The following is an 18,088-nucleotide window of genomic DNA, read 5'->3' as shown; positions in this document are numbered from 1 at the left end:
TGTTAAAAACCGTCTAACAAACATAGTAAAAAACAAGTGGAATGCTGAATGGAGGAGATTAAATACAAAATTAAACACAGTAAAATCTTCTCCTTATAAATGGAAAAGCGACTATAAGTTGACTCGCCGTGAACAAGTAGCGGTGACCAGACTTAGAATCGGTCATACGCGATTAACAAATTTATATTTGTTAACCGGCGAAGTGAGACCAATGTGCGGTGTTTGTAATAAAACACTGACAATCAAGCATCTTATAGAAGAGTGTAGCATATATGAGGACCTCAGAAAGAGGTTCCGTTTTAGAAATAATATTACTGCTTATCTGGATAATGGAAATGAAGAAAATATAGTTGCATTTTTACACGCCAGTGGACTTCTTAAAAGTCTATAAAAATGAAAGTTTAAAGCTGTGACAAAAGAAACTCTAAGCGGTAGTTTACATATATATAAAGAAAAAATGGTATTGATAAGTTTAATTTTAATTTTAAATGTATGCATATATACATAAGGGAGTCTTGGAACGTGGCACGTATAGTGACGGGAGGTAGCCCTCTTGCCTAGGCCATTTTGGCTCACCTGCATTCAAGAGCAGTGAGTCGGAGTGTGTCCGATGATGACATGGGGGACCCTCAAGGGTGGATTGAGAGCGCGAGGCTGCGGGTGTACGCTGTGCATGCCTATAGCTTGTTTATAAGAAGGATTCAACTGCCACGGCATCCTGGCGCGACTGATATACTGCTCAACGGCGGTTCTGGTCGCCCCAAGGGTGCTTAAACAAACTATAAATGAGACTCGTAGAAGAAAGAAAGAAAGATATGGTAGGATAAGTTTTAATTTTAATTTTAATTTAATGGTCTTTTGGGAACCTATCTCAAATTTTAATATTGGGGCCCTTTACACCCCACAAGTGTTTGTGATTGTCCTTGTCTTTATGTCTTACATGTTTTGTGTAGTTTGTGCTTTTAAATAAAATGTAAGGGCCCTTTACAACCTTACATATGACGATCCAGATGGTGATAGTAGTTTCTTTTAAAGATTGTGACGAGGACTAATGACCTTAGCAGTCGACGCCCATAAAAATTCAGAAAAAAAAAAATAATAAGATATCAAAAAAATTAACAGAGGCCTAATTTGTTATTCAACGTGTTATAAATAAAATATATTGATTTTCAATTTTGAGAACATCAAAAAAACTAATTTAGTCAAGAAATGATACGTGACGGAAATTTTTGATTATTTTTCCTGAAACCAGCACACCAAAATCTATAAGAATCAGTTATTACTTTTCAAACACCTTTTTCATTATTGACCTGTGTTATTTATGACAATTATTTAACATTCGAAACGTTTCTAGTTATTGATTTTAACTCTTAAATAAATTATATTTTAACGTTGACTTTGCTATTTTGTGGTAGTTATGAGTATAAATAATACTAGAAAAAAGATTAAGTAACATATTTTAGAATATATATATGTAAAATCTTATAGTGATATCTTTTATATTTTTCATGAAAGAAAACCATGACAGGTTCTTTACCCATCGAAAATGAAGAAAAAGGAAGAATGATAAAAAGGGTTATGAGAAGTAGAATATATACGTATATAGGAAGGATAAAAGAGGAAAGCGGTGAAAAAGAGTATGTTTTTTGTAATAGGGGAGGGTTAAGGGAAGAAGAGGAAGTCTGTGACAAATGCAAGAGACTGCAATTGACGTGTTTTTAGGCGGTGGTACTACGACTGCACGCTGCCACATTAGCATACGGTCGTTCACTTGCCATCCCATTTAACTCCATCTACACCCCAACCTATGAAAGGTTGTAAATCATGCTAGCGAATTTTTTTATTTTTATCCACCTGAAAACTCACCACCAAATACTGCCAACGTAATATTTAAAACCATCACTAGCCCGATATTATTTTATTTGTTAAATGATTGCTAAATTTAAACATTAATTACTTTTTTAAACCAAAACATTTACAAAGAAAAAATAGTTCGTAAACTTAAATAATTAAGCTCAATTTTCTTAGAGATAATACAGGCAGGAAACGAAAAAAAGAACACAGTTGGAAGTAAACCAGTTACACATTCCAATGTAAAGATTTCTGCTCTTTTCATTGGTGTGGTAAAAAAGAAGTGATTTTATTTGAAAAAAAAATCGTGTTAACATTTGAAATAATTCATGTTCAAGGTCAAATAAAAGGACACCATGAAGTGTCCCCTTCCAATCTGAGTAAATTTTGTTAGGCTATTTTTTTGTGTTGTGTATAGTTTACGAGAAAATTTCCTGGGAGATTAAAATGAAGCAATCTAAATTTCACCTTACAGCTTGTTACGATAGTTGTGTAATTCCAAGTTAAAAACAGCAAAAAGATAGTAAACATTAACACACGTCATGCGTGGTAGAAAAATGAGGATAGCTCAAAAGACAGGAAAACATAAAAAAAAAATTTAGAAAAAAAAAATGATTGACAGAAAATATAAATTACCTAATATTCATTGCTGACAAATCAAATTGAGGAATTGAGATATCAATTTAATCAACTGTGAGAAATTATCTGATCTGATCTAATATTTTTTCTTTTAACTGTCTACGTAAGACATTTATGTCTCCTTTAATAGCGCTGACTCAAGAATTACTGACAATCCTTTAGATTGTTAAAATTGAATGTTGCCAACTTAACAAAAAAAAGGGACGACCTCTCTAATTCTAATACTCCTCACACACCCGCTTAAACACACACAGACACATATATATATACACACACACACACACCCACGAACGAGTATGTATATATATATACATATACATATATATATATATATATCAGGGAAGAGAGAATTTCCAGAAACAAGCATATTACACGTGGCTTTTTGGGTAAAATAAATTGAATATTTTTATTTATCCAAATTTTGTAAATCTTAAAATCAGATAGATATTCATGACTGACCAAAAGTTATAATAAAGTGTATAGAGAGAGAAGTGCAATATATACTTCGCTATTTATGTTCCCTTCTCAATATCGCCTACTATTTAAAGCCTAGACTGCACATGGTGAATAAGTGTCAACTGAAAGAATATACATTACCTTGGTTTTCCGCTTCAATTTCTTTATTACTATGACAAATACCGGGTGTTTGTTTTAAAACCCAACCCAGAAAAAGGAACCCAATTTAAAGAAATACAATATGCTATATTTAATGCGATTAGTTTTAAATATTACAATTATTTATACAGAACAACATTGAGATCAGATTTTTTTATAACAAATGTTGAAAGTGTCATAACCTTTACCCTTTTACCCTTTACCCTTTTTTCAGACTCTGTGCAACTTTTCGAAGTTATATCTTCGAATTTCTCGTAATTATTGATTTATGTTGGCTTTCAGTTCTTCAATGGTAGGTGGATTATTTTTTAATAAACAACCTTTTATTTATTCCCAGAGAAAAAAATTTATAGGAGAAAGATCAGATGACCTTGCTGGCCATAAGCCAGTCGATATTACTTTTTCACCAATGAAACTTCTCAAAAGGTTCATTGCTGTTGCTGCAGTGTAACATGAGCCCCTCATCTTACAACCACGAACCATCTTTAAACCACGAATCTCTCCCATTTAATTCTAAATTTGCAATAACTGCGTTAAAATTTCTAGGTAGATGTTTGCATTAAGAATATTTTCAAAGAATATGGGGTCAATTATTCTTCGCCTGAAAATTGCACATTGCACAGGAGGTTTCTGTGTAGAGATCGTGAATGGATGATATAAAGATTGTTGGAGCTCCAGGAGCTATCATTCCGTAAAATAATATATTGGCACAATGAAGAAAATAAGTAAAAGCCATAGCATAGCAGCTTTGCAATTTTCAGGAATTTATTTTCTAATAAAAGCTTATTTACAAGTTTAATAATAGCAATTAATAAAAAAAAAAAAACCATTTGATTTATAATTCTGTTTCACTTAATATTTCACATTTTGGTACAGTAATAAAATATACTAAGGCTAAAAGATCGATAAAGATATTAAAATCTAATTAAGAGATTAGTACAAATGTATATCGTGGCCCTATTAATTTTTAAATTGTAGCATTACTGAGAATTGAAAAAAAAAATAAATAGATTCATGAGCAGAATAATCATACATGAAGAAAAAATAAGAATAGTTAAATATATCGGAATTCGCTTATAACATTATTCTTTTGGTAGAAATCAAAACTGTATTAGAAGAAATGTCGAGTAACGTTAATGTACTACTAAGGAGGAAACTAATTTTTAAATTAAAAAAAAATAAAACAAACGTAATAAAATAAAACAGGAAGAAGGATTTTATATAAAATAGATTAAAATTTACAAATTTTTGTGATTTAAGTATTAAAATTACAAAGGATGGGTTATACAATTGCAAAGGATATTTAAAAAGCAGTTTAGAACAAGGAAGAATGCCTTTCATACAAAAAGAAGCAATACCAAATACGAATGAAACGAGAAAAATATTTTTTCTACGGCTGTACTATGATGTTTAACGTTTGAATACTTGGCTGGAACATGTATCATAATGAGGGTGATTATGAAATAATTTTCATTACGACTGTAATGTAATGTAATTACGCAACTGTAATGGGTTATTATATTAAGTAATTTTTATTTACTTAATTCGGTAATTCAAAGATGAAGTGAATATAACCAAAATAAAGTTGAAATTTGTATCAAAAATGTATTAAAAGGCAAAGATCAGAATAAATAAAAAAAAAGCTAATTAATGTAATTTATAGAAAAATTAGAATTAAACGATTATACTTGGTATTTAATTATATTAAACGAGAAAATCAAATTAGTTAAATTACTGTTAATACATATAAAAAAATTAAATTATTTTCCGCTTAAAAATTATTTTTAATATCTGTGTGTATGTGTTTATTGTGGAATGTTTAATAACGCTTAGTTCAAAAACAGAAAGATGAAAAAATAGCTGCTTTATGAAATAATAACGAAAAAAATACTTCAACTGAATTTTATTACATCGATCGCTTTAACATCTATATTATTTCATACTAGAAACCCATAAAAGTTATTAAAGAACGAAAATAAAAATATCTTAAATATATAATACCAATAAATTTTTTTTAAAAATAATTAAAGTATTTACATTTTACCTTCATAGATTACTTAATCTGAACTTAAAATATTCTAATAATTATACTAGACCGCATGTAATATTTTACAGTAATTTTATTTACCGATTAATATTCAGATACTCAGTAACAATTGTTAATTAAAGATGAATGTTTTAGCGGGTGAAAAAATGCTAGTCGATTAGGATTCATTTGAATCCCTTAAGGATGCGATCTTTTGTACTTTCCCGATTATAGCTAAGTATGCTTCTATAGCAGCTATGTGGAGAAAGTAGTTGGGTCGTTCAAAAACACCTAAAAAAATTGGTCTATTTTTGAGTTTTCTGCCCAAAGGAGAGATTAATCTGATGAGGACACCACATGACTTCCTTTTAACCTATTAAATTACATACATTTTTTACTACAGATTTTTTTCATATTTTTTTGTGTTATTATCGAATTGTTATTTATTGTAAAAATTGTTTTACAATCAGAGGTTAATAATTATTAATAAATCAATTTATTTAAATGAAAAAAAAAAAATTTAATATATATATGAAGTCGGATTCTGGTCGATGTGCCTTCCCCTTGTAAAATCCAAATATTTCATTTATTAAAGTTTTATTTGTCTAGAACCAATGAAAATAAGTACCACTTATGATACATCGTTGAAAAGCTCTTAATGAGTGTTTATTACTGCTGTTAAGGAAAAGTCCTTTTTCATTTCGAATTCATTTTTTTTTTTTTTGGGGGCTTTTTTGGACACTTTTAGTCCACTCGATTGCAGTCAAAAAGGGGAGGTGCATAATTAGAGGTTACAGCAGTTCTAATTCCAATATTTCAACATTCTACGGCTAATCGTTTTTGAGTTATGCGAAATACATACACATATGGTACATAGAGACGTCACGCCGACACTAATCAAAATGGATTCAGGGATGGTAAAAATGGATATATCCGTTGAAATCTGATAAACGAAACTTTTCGCAATTACAATACTTCCTTATACTTCGTACAAGGAAGTAAAAATTTAACAAAAAGGAATATATTCAAATAAATTTTAAGTAATCTACGAAAAAATTACTTATTCCAATGCTCCTAAATTAAAACAATCTATTTTGTGTGACGGACGTTTGTGCGTATGCAGACTATATATGTACGTAAGTATGTATAAAATTTGCCTGTATTGGTCTTATACTCTGCATTCCGTGAAAAGTTTCTTCAAATTTGGTAGACAGGTGCTACCTTCAGGGGGAAAGAATGTATTCAATTTTTTCAAAAATTGGAAAAAAATGTAGGGATGTTATGGGTGAAATAAAATTTAAAATTTTTGCTGAGCACTTCAGCTAAAACCTTTACTTACAAAAGTTGAAGTTTTTTCCTTCACCAAAAAATGACTATATATTTTTTCATTTATTAGCTATATATTGTTTCAGAAAAGGAATTTATGGAAGTTTTTTAACAATTATATTTTCTATACCAATAGGCCGTTCAAACCACTATGAAGATTTTTTGCGTATCCATTACATTGGTCTGTGGTAACAAAAATATTTTTTAAGTAAGAAAAAAATTAAAATCTATCTTGCAAGTTACCCATTGCATTTAAAATATAAAAATATTAGTATTTTGGTAGCTCTTACTCTTTAGTATTTATTTTTTTTTAAATTTGCCTAATTCACCCCTATAGAAAATCACAAATTTGTTTATTTAGAATTATGGTTATATCTTTGAATTCTTTAAACAATTTTTAAAAGCCCTTTTTTCTTCCTTGTATGAATTAAAGGAAGTATTGTAATCGCAAAAAAATTCGGTGTTCAGATTTCAACGGAAATATTAATTTTGATTACCCTTAACCCATTGTGACTTGTTTCGGCTAGACGTCTGTATGTATGTATCTCGCGTAACTCAAAAATGATTAGCCGTAGAATGTTGAAATTTTGTATTTAGGACTGTTGTAACATCTAGTTGTGCACCTTTCCTTTTGATTGCAATTGACTGGGCCAAAAATGTGTAAAAATGTGTATCAGACCTCTAAATAAAGCGAGGTTTCAATTTTAAAAAATTTGAATTTTGGAAACTTTCTTAACTGCAGTAATAAGACCTCGTTGAGAGCTTTTCAACGATGTATCTCATAAGTGGTACTTATTTTCATTGGTTCCAGAGTTACAGCCAAATAAAATTTTAATTAATGAAATTTTTGGATCTTACAGTTGGATCTCACATCGGTTTAAATCCGGCTTCATTTTCTTTTTTTTTTAACTTTTTTTTTAAATTAAATATATTGATTTATCAGTAATTATTAACCTCTGATCGTAAAAAAGGTTAACAATAAATAATAATTCAATAATAATATTAAAAAAAATAAGAAAAAATCAGAAGTTATTAGTGAAATGAAATTTTATGTACTTTTCATTTTAATTCAAAAATTTTTACTATCAGAGGTAATAATTTTTAATAAATCAATATATTTAATAAAAAAAAATAAAAAATATATATAGATGTATATGAAGTCGGATTCGAAATGTGCATGGTTACGGATGCGCCACATTCTCACTTACACCACATATCTACTTGAGCAACGTGAAAATTAATATAAAATGCTAAAGAAATTTTTAGGGCCATTTTTCTTGAGTATAACTGAATAGTGCGTGTTAGTATTTTGCGGTGAAAATACGTAGTGTACGATTCACACACGCAATATGGTTCAAATCGGTGTCCCGAAGCCCGTGCCTTCACTTTGTTAGCTACAGCAATCTTAGGTGCCTTAAACTGATTTAAACATGACCTTAGAAAAAGGATGATTCAAAGAAACGGGAAATTTTGAAAGTTGTGTTGGTAGCCATGGGCGATTGGTACCACATAATAAGTGGCGCCAGCCTCTCTAACCTAACCTGCCATTTAGTTGTCATGGATCCTTGGAATGGTGTGCAACGTGCATTTGCTATCAAAGCGTTTTACAAAAACAATGACAGTGTGGAGTGAGCGCGTAGAGAATTTGGCCGTCATTTTAATCTGGGACGGCAAAACCGTGTTCCATCAGCACATGCAATTAAAACATGGATATCTAATTTTAAGGAAACCGGGTCGGCAATGAAAAAGAAACCTCCAGGCCGTGAGCGAATCATCCGTACGCCACAGAATGTTCAAGCTTTACAAGATGCTGTCACACGAAGTCCACGTCGGTCAATCCATCGTCTCTCAGCATCTTTATAATTGCTTAGTTCAAGTTTCGAAGAATGTTAGTGAAGGACTTGCAATTCTATCCATACAAGTTGCAGATCGTCGAAGAACTGGAACGATGCAGTCGTGCGAGCACAATTCTGTAATGTAATGCTTCAGATGATAAATGATAACGAAGAGTTTGTTCACGAACTGTGGATGTCAGACGAAGCGCATTTCCACCTCAGTGGATTTGTTAACCAGCAAAATTTCAGATACTGGGCACAAGAAAATCCTACGCAGCTACACCAGCGTCCGTTGCACAGCCAGAAAGTGACCGTGTGGTGTGCTATGTCATCTTACGGTGTTATAGGCCCTTATTTTTTTGAGGATGACAACGGTCTTGCGATTACAGTGACGTCGGCTCGTTACGTAGCCGTGCTTGAAACCTTTGTTGTGGAACAACAAAAGAGATTTCCACCGATTCTTAACACAGCCTGGTTTCAACAAGACGGAGCAACGTCACATGCTGCACGAATATCGATGGCAGCTGTACGCTGATTGTTTGGACAACGTGTCACTTCACAAAATGGTGACATTAGATGGCCTCCCAGATCGCCTGATCTCTCAGCTTGCGATTACTTTTTGTGGGGTCACCTTAAAAGCAAAGTGTTATAATAGAACTATTTTTTTCCAAAGCCTATTTTGTTTTGTAAATATTAAGCATGATCTTACTATATTAGAATAATTTTATTAGAATTGGAGGATCGTATCTCACTTACAAATGGAATAAATTTAAATTAAGTGCAGCAAAAAATGTGTATATGTAATTTAATAGGTACAAGGAAGTCAACGTTGTGTCCAAATCAGATTTTTCAGATGTATAATCCCGACTTACATGTTTTTTATGAAAAACTAATTTTATTTGAATGCTTGAAATCAAGACTAACGAAAAAAACTTTTCGCAAATTTCAATTTTTTAGTGCTCGAAATGCATTTTGTTAAATAATAAAATCGCTAAAATAATACAATATTATTAAAAATTTTGGTTAATGCTTTATTTTGTTGAGCATTATAGCTGCAAAAAATAAAATTATAATCAAACACGTAATTTTTTTATGAATAAAAAAACTTAATCAATAACATTAACATTTTTACGATACTATTTTTTTAATAAGGTCGATGAAGAAATAACGAGGATGGCGAATTGAAAATGTTTGTTTAGTATCACATTCGTAGGTTGTATTTTTTTTCTCTCGGCTACTGAAGTTTAAATTTTGAGTTTTTTGGGTATTTATAAAGTAATTTTTCGTTTAATATTTTATATGAAGGTTATACTTTTGATTCATCATAATTTTCCTCGTCCGTTTTTTTAAAAAATAAATGGACTTCATAGAAACCAAAGAAAAGAAACTACTACCGTAAGCATTGATTTGGCTTTAAACTTTGTGAAATGTTTTTTCATATTTCTGCCATACAATTTGAAATCCATTTTCAAAGACAAAACTGATTTAAACTGTCGTGAACATGAAATCTTTCACCACCATAATATGAAAAAATAGATAAATTCACAAAAAAATAATTGAATAACTTCTCAGTTAGGCTGGTCAATTTATTTAATTTTTTCCTACTTTTGTATTTGTTTTATCAACTTAATTTTGAATAAAGAATAGTATCCAAAGATCAAATTAATCATTTTAAATTACCGTCTACATAGTAACCTTTATTTATCAAACAGGCTGAAGTACTCCTGCAGGTACAAGATATTATTTATTACGTGGAAAGGAAGTCTAAGTAGAAATCCTCAAAAATATTTCATCGAGAAATTATTTCAAATTTTATTTGCATTAATTTTTATTCCCTTAAATTCGTTCGCTAAAATATATCTGTTTCTTGCAAATCATAAAGAAAATCTGCTAGTGGGAAAAAAAGGAAAATCGTGAAAGATTTTAAAAAAAAATTAGTTTTATATATACATTCATTTTCAAAGCATTATTTATCTAAATGCACCCTGATTATTTATTTTCTTATCGTGTACGTTGCGATCTGTTCAAATAGTGAACAGTAAGCAACCCCCCACGCCACAATGAGATGATGATGATACTTATGACATGTAAATGAGGTGTAATCAAGTATAGACTCAGGCAGACCATTCCTGATCCCTGTAGTTAATTAAACCCCAACCACCAAAGTACACTGTTTTCCAATGTCTAGTAATAAAATCCAAATAAAAGCAGCTAACCTTTACCAGGATTTGAACATCAGAACCTTCTAGTTTGAAAATCAGCTGTTAAACAACTGATTTGTGACGAAACGTTAACTACTAAACCAGTCCGATGGACTTCCTGAGTATGTGAATTAAAAAACATTTTTCCAAAAGGGAACAATATAATTTTTTTTTATTTCTTGCGTCCGACTGAATAAATACCAAAATTCAATTTTTCTCAATAGAAAGATACTTGTAACAAGTATTTCAAGCTATGAAGTAGAAGGAGTTTTTAAAATTTAAAGTATGTAAACTTGTATCTCTAATTGAAATAACTTCATCCTAAAAATTCGATTAAAATAGGTTATGTCCTTCAATCTTCTTATGAACAACAAAAAGACACAAATCGAAGTAATAGGCATAAATCAAATAACAAAAGCCATTGCAAAACTCTTGTTGCTTTAGTTTTGTGTAGAACACAAAGTACATATGAAAACATTAGAAGATATCTTTATGAGTGTATTTATATTTATAAACTTGGTGTATAGGTAGTGTTTCTCTATGAAAAATCACTCTCCTGCCTGCTAAATGTATGGTAGATCAAAATTCCTGTTTAATCACTGATATTCTGAGGAACAGGAATGAAATATTTTTAATTAAACAGGAAAATAAAATTTAATATATTTTATTTGTGGGAACCGTTTCATTCAAAATCTGATATAATTAACGGCTCAAAGTGTTATTACTAACACCAAAAATTAGCTATAAATAAAGATAAACTGTTAGGCTGTTTCATTTACCCAATAATCGTGTTATTTAGTTAATTATACTTTTAATACATTTCAAAATTCATTCGAAAATATTTGTAAAAGAATCGTTCATTGTTTTTGTTCACGTTAATTGTATATGTTATTATATTTTTTTACAATTATTTATATTGAATGATTCTATAAATAAAAGCATTCATATTTTATTCGTATTTTTATTATAAATGCATAATTGCATTATAGAACTCTTACTTTAGATACTCACAATACACATAAAAATAAACGTCAGGACGTATTTAGATTAACTTCCATCTAGTTATATAAAATGCAATAAAAGATACGAAATATAAACAAAAAGTTGAGATTATGTAAAGTGATACTCGTAATAAAACCAAAAAATAAAGAAAACAGAAAGTGGATAAATTTATTCGAAGTTCGCCTAAAATCCCAGACTATTTCAAAAGAACAGTTTTTACTTTCCGAGGTTTATAGTTACAGTGTATAATTCTTCAGTATATTATAAAAGGAAATGTATGCTAATCGAGTATAATTTTGAATGTCGAGGTTTAATGACTTCCTCTAACCAAAAAATACAATTTTAACATTAAAAAACCCTTGAAGGATGTATGCACATACGTAAATGTATTATATGTATATTGACCTGTTTTTTTGGCTGATGAATTATTTTAGATTATATTGAACACAATTATTTCTCTATTTAGCGCATTAATGTCGTTTAATTTTGCTCATAATCGATCAAGAGAGAGGAGAAATATGTACCTTAGGTTTTGTATCTCAAATTTTTATATAAATGGTAGGTAGATTTTTTTAACATAATATAACGTTTCTTAGGTAACTGTGATACTTCTTAAGGTGTTAGTGTTATTCAAATCTCAATAAAAAGACGAGAGCAAAGTATAATTTCTTTTCTTTTTTGTCGTGTCTGGTCTCAGTGTCACGTTCTTGTAGTAATTAAACGATTCCATTGCACAGTATTCACACTTTGATTATGTACTTGAACAATTTATTATTACAATTTTTTTCGTCAGTTATCATTTGGCCTGATCTCTTCCGGCTGTAATCGATTTTATGAAGTTTTTTACGATGCTTTCAGAAAATGGATCATTGATGCCATTTAATTTTTTTTTTGATGCCATACACTCCGGTGGAGAACAACTATGATTCATCGTCGGACCACTCGACCGTTCTACTTGCAGTGAACACGACATTGCTAAGGATGAAAGGGAGGCCTATTCATCATACGAGACGAACGGATTGGGTTTCTTACCAGGATTGGATCGAAGAGAAACTAACTGACCCGTTTCCACTCGATACCCCCTGGGTATATTGATTATGCGACGTACTTTTTGACGTCGGTCATGCATGGGGGAGCATGGCGGTCTACAACTGATGATTTGCACTCAGCCAGAGACAATAGCTATCCGATGGAAGTGACAACTAATTGTCTCGAAGCGGCGTCTTCGGCTGAATTGGCAGCGTTTCAGAAGGCCAGAAGATAAGACTCTTCTTAATAGGACGGCGCGGAGGCTGAGGAGGTTGTTGAGTGCTATCAGGACGAGACATTCAAGGAGTACACAGGAAATCTTTCTCACATGAATGGGGACGGATGCTCCTTATGGAAGGCTACAAAGGGACCGCAACGATCATCAGGAACGCTCCCCGCCCTACAGAGGCGTACTGGATCATGAGCGAGGACTGACTAAGAAAAGGCCGATCTGTTTGCTTCACATCTACAGGTAACGTTCCGACCCCACGATGAAGAGGGCCCCGGTGATGTGGATGTTAACGACTTCCTTGAGAGCCCGATGCCAATCAGCTTCCTGATTTAACCGATCCCTGCAAGGAAGATACTGAAATTAGTCAACCAAGGAAGATGACTAAGGAAGGCTTTGACGTAGTGACGCACATAATGCTTGTCATGCTACCTCTTAAAGGCATCAAGTACATCAGGAATCATTTTAACGCTGTTCTGCGGACGTCGTACTTCCCACCGGAATGGAAGGTATCACAGGTGGTCATGATTTTGAAGCCAGGGAAGCCTGCCCAGGTAGTTTCTTCTTACATACCAATTAGCCTATTACCGGTCTTATCTAAATTGTTTGAGAAGCTACAACTGCACAGGCTTGAGCCAATGTTGGAGAGTAAGGGGATTATTCCGAACCACGAGTATGGGTTCAGGTGTGGCCTTTCCACAATCAATCTCATAGTCATCAGAGTAATAAGTGTGTGTCTAGTGGAGAGGAAATTCTGCTAGGCGGCATTTTTAGACATCCAACAGGCCTTTGATAAGGTACGGATACCTGAATTGCTCTACAAGTTAAAGCTACTACTTCCTCAACCCCACTTCCCAGTCTTGCAGAATTATCTTGAGGGCATTTTTCTCAGGTGAAATGTAATGACGAGTTTTCAAGGTTGTTTGAGATTGGGTCGGGTGTCCCTCAGGGCTCTGTGCTGGGCCCTGTTATGTATTCCATATTCGCTGCGGACATTCCAGTCCTGGATTATTGCATCGTCACCACGTTCGCCGATGACACTGCTATCCTGGCCGTTAACAAATACCCTGGCCTAACCTCACAGAACCTACAAATGGCGCTAGATCGTTTCTGCGTGTGACAGAAAAATTGGAGGATTAAGGTGGCTCCCCGAAGAACATCAGGAAATTACGCGACGGATCGATTCTGGTTTAAACATTCCTCGACGAACAGAGTCGATCAATCTTACGTCTCCGTAATATGGGTGGTATAAATATAAGTGCTGAAAGCCACAAAACTTTAAATACGAGCAGGGGTGTAATTTTTTGTCGAGACCTTTTAGATATACATATCAATGAAATAGTTGACGAGCTTTGCCACCAAGATGTTGTTGAAGTGAAACGTATTATGAAACGGCAGAACGGAACAGAAGAACCGACACCGTCTCTTATATTAACATTTAATCTCCCTGTCCTACCAGAAAAGATTAAAGTGGGTTACCTCTCGGTTCGGGTACGACCATTCATACCCAACCAACCCCGTATAAAAAAAAATTTATTTTGGTTACAATTGTTAATGAGATGGAGAGAACGGTAACAATGTGTCCTGCATCTCAAAATTTCATTTAAAGATTATGATCATGTTTTACATAATTTTTTTACTTCCGTATTTGCGCAATTTAATATACCATTAATTTTTCTTTAAAGTAGTAGTATAGCCCACCGAGCTTGTTTAGAGTTTAACTCGTCGTTCGAAATCAGTTGTTTAACAGCTCATTTTTGAAGTCTAAGGTTCTGGGGTTCAAATCCCAGTAAACGTTAGTTGCTTTTATAAGGATTTGAATGCTAGACAGTGGATACCAGTGTACTTTCATGGTTGGGGTTCAATTAACCACACGTCTCAGGAATGGTCGGCCTGAGTCTGTACAAGATTAGACCTTATTTACATGTCATACATGTAAATAATGTACATGTCGCTGTATCATCGACATCTCACTGAGCCATCATATTAATAATTAGTTGGACAGATTGCAACGTATACTTTTTTCAAAGAAAAGAAGAAAATTAGTGGTATGTAGAGGGTGAAGTCCCAGTGTTAGCATTGTCAGTATTACTTTAGATACCTCAGGTAGAAGTCCTGATAAAAATAATGCACGTATTTATGCTTCTTAAACTCAGACGAGTAATAATTTGTGCTGTGATACACGGAATGGTAAGAAACCATACGATTACTTTTCGGTATAATTGCGGTATTAAATTGTTTATATATTATTAACAATGTAAAATTGTACAATATAAATTTTTATAAAAATATCACGCTAATTTTTAATTGTAAATTTGGACGGTAATAGTAGTAGGTTTAATTTTTTGTGTTTATGCATTTTTGTTATGGTCGATTACGAATAGAATTAAACATAATACTGAAAACGTATATGTTAATATTCATAAATAATAATAATAATAATAACATATGGGTCCCTCTAAAATGTACTGACGGACAGAAAACCCCTAGTGGGAAAATAAGAGGTACATGAAGATATCAGCTGTGGAAACCACATGTTGACGAGAAAGCATCGAATATGTAGTTGTGATGAGGAAACATGTCGAGACAGAAGGCTTCATGTTCAACATCCGAAATGCCACTATTAAAAAACAGAAATTACACAAAGTACATCATTAAATATAACGCCCAAACCGACACCTAACGACGATGCAGCTGGGGAAACGAGACCATCGATCACATCACGGTTTGATGAACGCAATTCGCAGCCGTAGAATAAACCACCAGCTACGATCTTATCACTAACATCATAGTCAGGAAACCGTTATAAAGTACAGACTATCTCGCTTAAAAACACATCACTCGAAATATGAGGCGTATAGGGTAATCAAAAAAAAAGAAAAGAAATAGTAAAACTGTAATGGAAGAGGGTAGAAATGACTGACAGAACTGTCGCGCATAATAAACCGGACATCACATTAATCGAAAAGCAACGAAATAAATATTCCTGGTTGAAATCTCGATACCAAATAACAACAACTTTGACAAAAAGCTTAGCAATAAGAGAGAAAAATATAAACCGTTGTCTTTGGAAATTAAGGAAATGTGGCAATAATAGTGTATTCATATAGTGCCGAACATCCTCTCGACTACAGGGATAATACCGATAAAATTACTAGCGAACATCAAGAAATTGCAATTCGACCCGTGGATTTATTTAGAGCTACAGAAAAGTGTACTTTATGAAAATATGTTAATTTCATTAATAATAAAGAAACTTTTAATCAGTTTATTAAACGAGAAGCTACGACATAATCTATACATATCACAGAATGACAAGTAGGGTCGTTCTGTGCGCGCATCAAGTAAAAACTACAGGACTAATTTTAATAAAACTTTGCCGATTTATACCGTAGTAGAGACTGGGTTATTATCTCCAATAAGAATTACCATGATATTCTTAATGTGGGTTGTTATTATATTAAAGATATTCATTTAAGAAAAAAAAAATTAATCCTTTTACTTCTTTATGTTTCTTTTAACATGGTAAAATAAAAAAAATATCCGAGTTCAGATCTACATGCGTTTAAATATTTTATTATATGATGATTATAAAATTATTATTTTGATATAATAATAATTATTATATTATGTTTGCTAAAAGTGCTAATTTAAGCTAATTTTAATTAGCTTAATTGTATTAGCTAATTACAATTAGCTTAAATTATCACTTTTATGGGGTTTCAGTGTTTTTGCCTAACGATATTGGATTGTCAAAAGTTAAAAAAATATGCCTTCAAGAAAGAAAAGTAACCTTTCTTATTATTAAAAGTCTGCTAAATAATAACAGTACCTCTATCCTTTGAAAAAACTGAAGTGAATAGTTCTCGGTTAGCTGCTGACCAAGAGCGCTACGATGAGTCTCCAACTTCATCTACAGCAGGAGCGTATCAGAGATTATATGTCAAGAATAAGGGAAATGTTGGAGGAAAGAGAACCTTTAAGATTTTATTATTTATCAGTATTATTCTCACATCATGAGGATAACGAACACAGTGGCGGTTTAGGGGGCAGAGCCCCTTTGCTAGGAAGAACGAGCGAAGCTAGCCTCGAGCGGCTGTTTGAAATAAAAATTAAAAAAATTATTCCAGATTTTTTGAGAGCTGTAAAAATTTTGGAAGTTAACCGTTATTTATGTTACATCATCTACAAACACTAAATTGTGGAATTAACATGAATATATTTTTATCAATATATTTTGTTCCTAAACTTTCATTTTGACTACTGTAAAATTACAGATTTAATTTTTGAACAGAAGAATTTATTGGATACTAGTTTATAAATATCATACAACATAAGTTACTCTTTTAAATAATATTTTAATGATTACGGTTAGTTCATTAAAGATTAGCAATTCAAAACATGCTACTCCATATTATCTACAAAGATACTGAAACCAAATATTGTACTATTTTTCTTTAATAAAATGAGAATGTTTTAAATAATATATTAAGCGGTTTAAAAAAAGGGTTGTAAAGATAAATGTAAGAAGAACAGGGGATGGAGAGATATCAGTATTACAGAAATAGTTATAGAGAATAGAAATGCGATGGTTGCAGATTTAGGTGGGGTTACGATACATGGTAGGGAGGAGATTGGGCAGGCATCTGTTGGGCGCCTTAATGGGGATAGGTTGGTCGAGACGCACTAATTTTTGGTTTGTGTAAGAGTGGAATGGGAGGTGATTCGGTCTGCTACAGATACTAGTAGTAATATTTTAATAATAATAGTAATATGAATATTAGTAGCGCAAGAAGAGGTAAAACGAGATAGAATGATAAAGAGTAGAAGAAAAGGAAGGTTCACGGATGATTTATGCGCTCTCATTTTGGGCCAACGCCATAATTTTCAAAATTCCAACGTTGCATTGCTCAAAACACATCTCCTAGTTCTTGCTTGTGAAACTATCTCGGAATCCCTGTTTTCTGACAAGTGGAACTCATAAATTATAGCCCGGTTGGCTATAGGGTCTTCGGTCAGGTCTCCCTCATTCCAACAATACATCTAATACACTGTACTACACTCCGCTTATTCACTGATACCGACCTCCGTCCGCAATTCCACCCGTACCTACCTCCCCGCTGTAAAACCAGACCACTTTAGTCTTTCCGAAAAGCGACAAATCTAATTACAGAATATTACACTTATTGCTGCATTGCTTACAGCTGTTTGGTATCATCGCTTACATAGCCTTTAATTTCTAATAATAATATTATTATAAATTACACTTATAGACAATATTCTCTCCTATGAAAATTATTTATTATAACTTTTATTATTTTAAAAGAATATTTTT

This window comes from Lycorma delicatula, chromosome 4 (genome assembly GCF_047948215.1).
Source record: "Lycorma delicatula isolate Av1 chromosome 4, ASM4794821v1, whole genome shotgun sequence".
Classification (NCBI taxonomy): Eukaryota; Metazoa; Arthropoda; class Insecta; order Hemiptera; family Fulgoridae; genus Lycorma; species Lycorma delicatula.
This window is presented reverse-complemented; position numbering follows the sequence as displayed.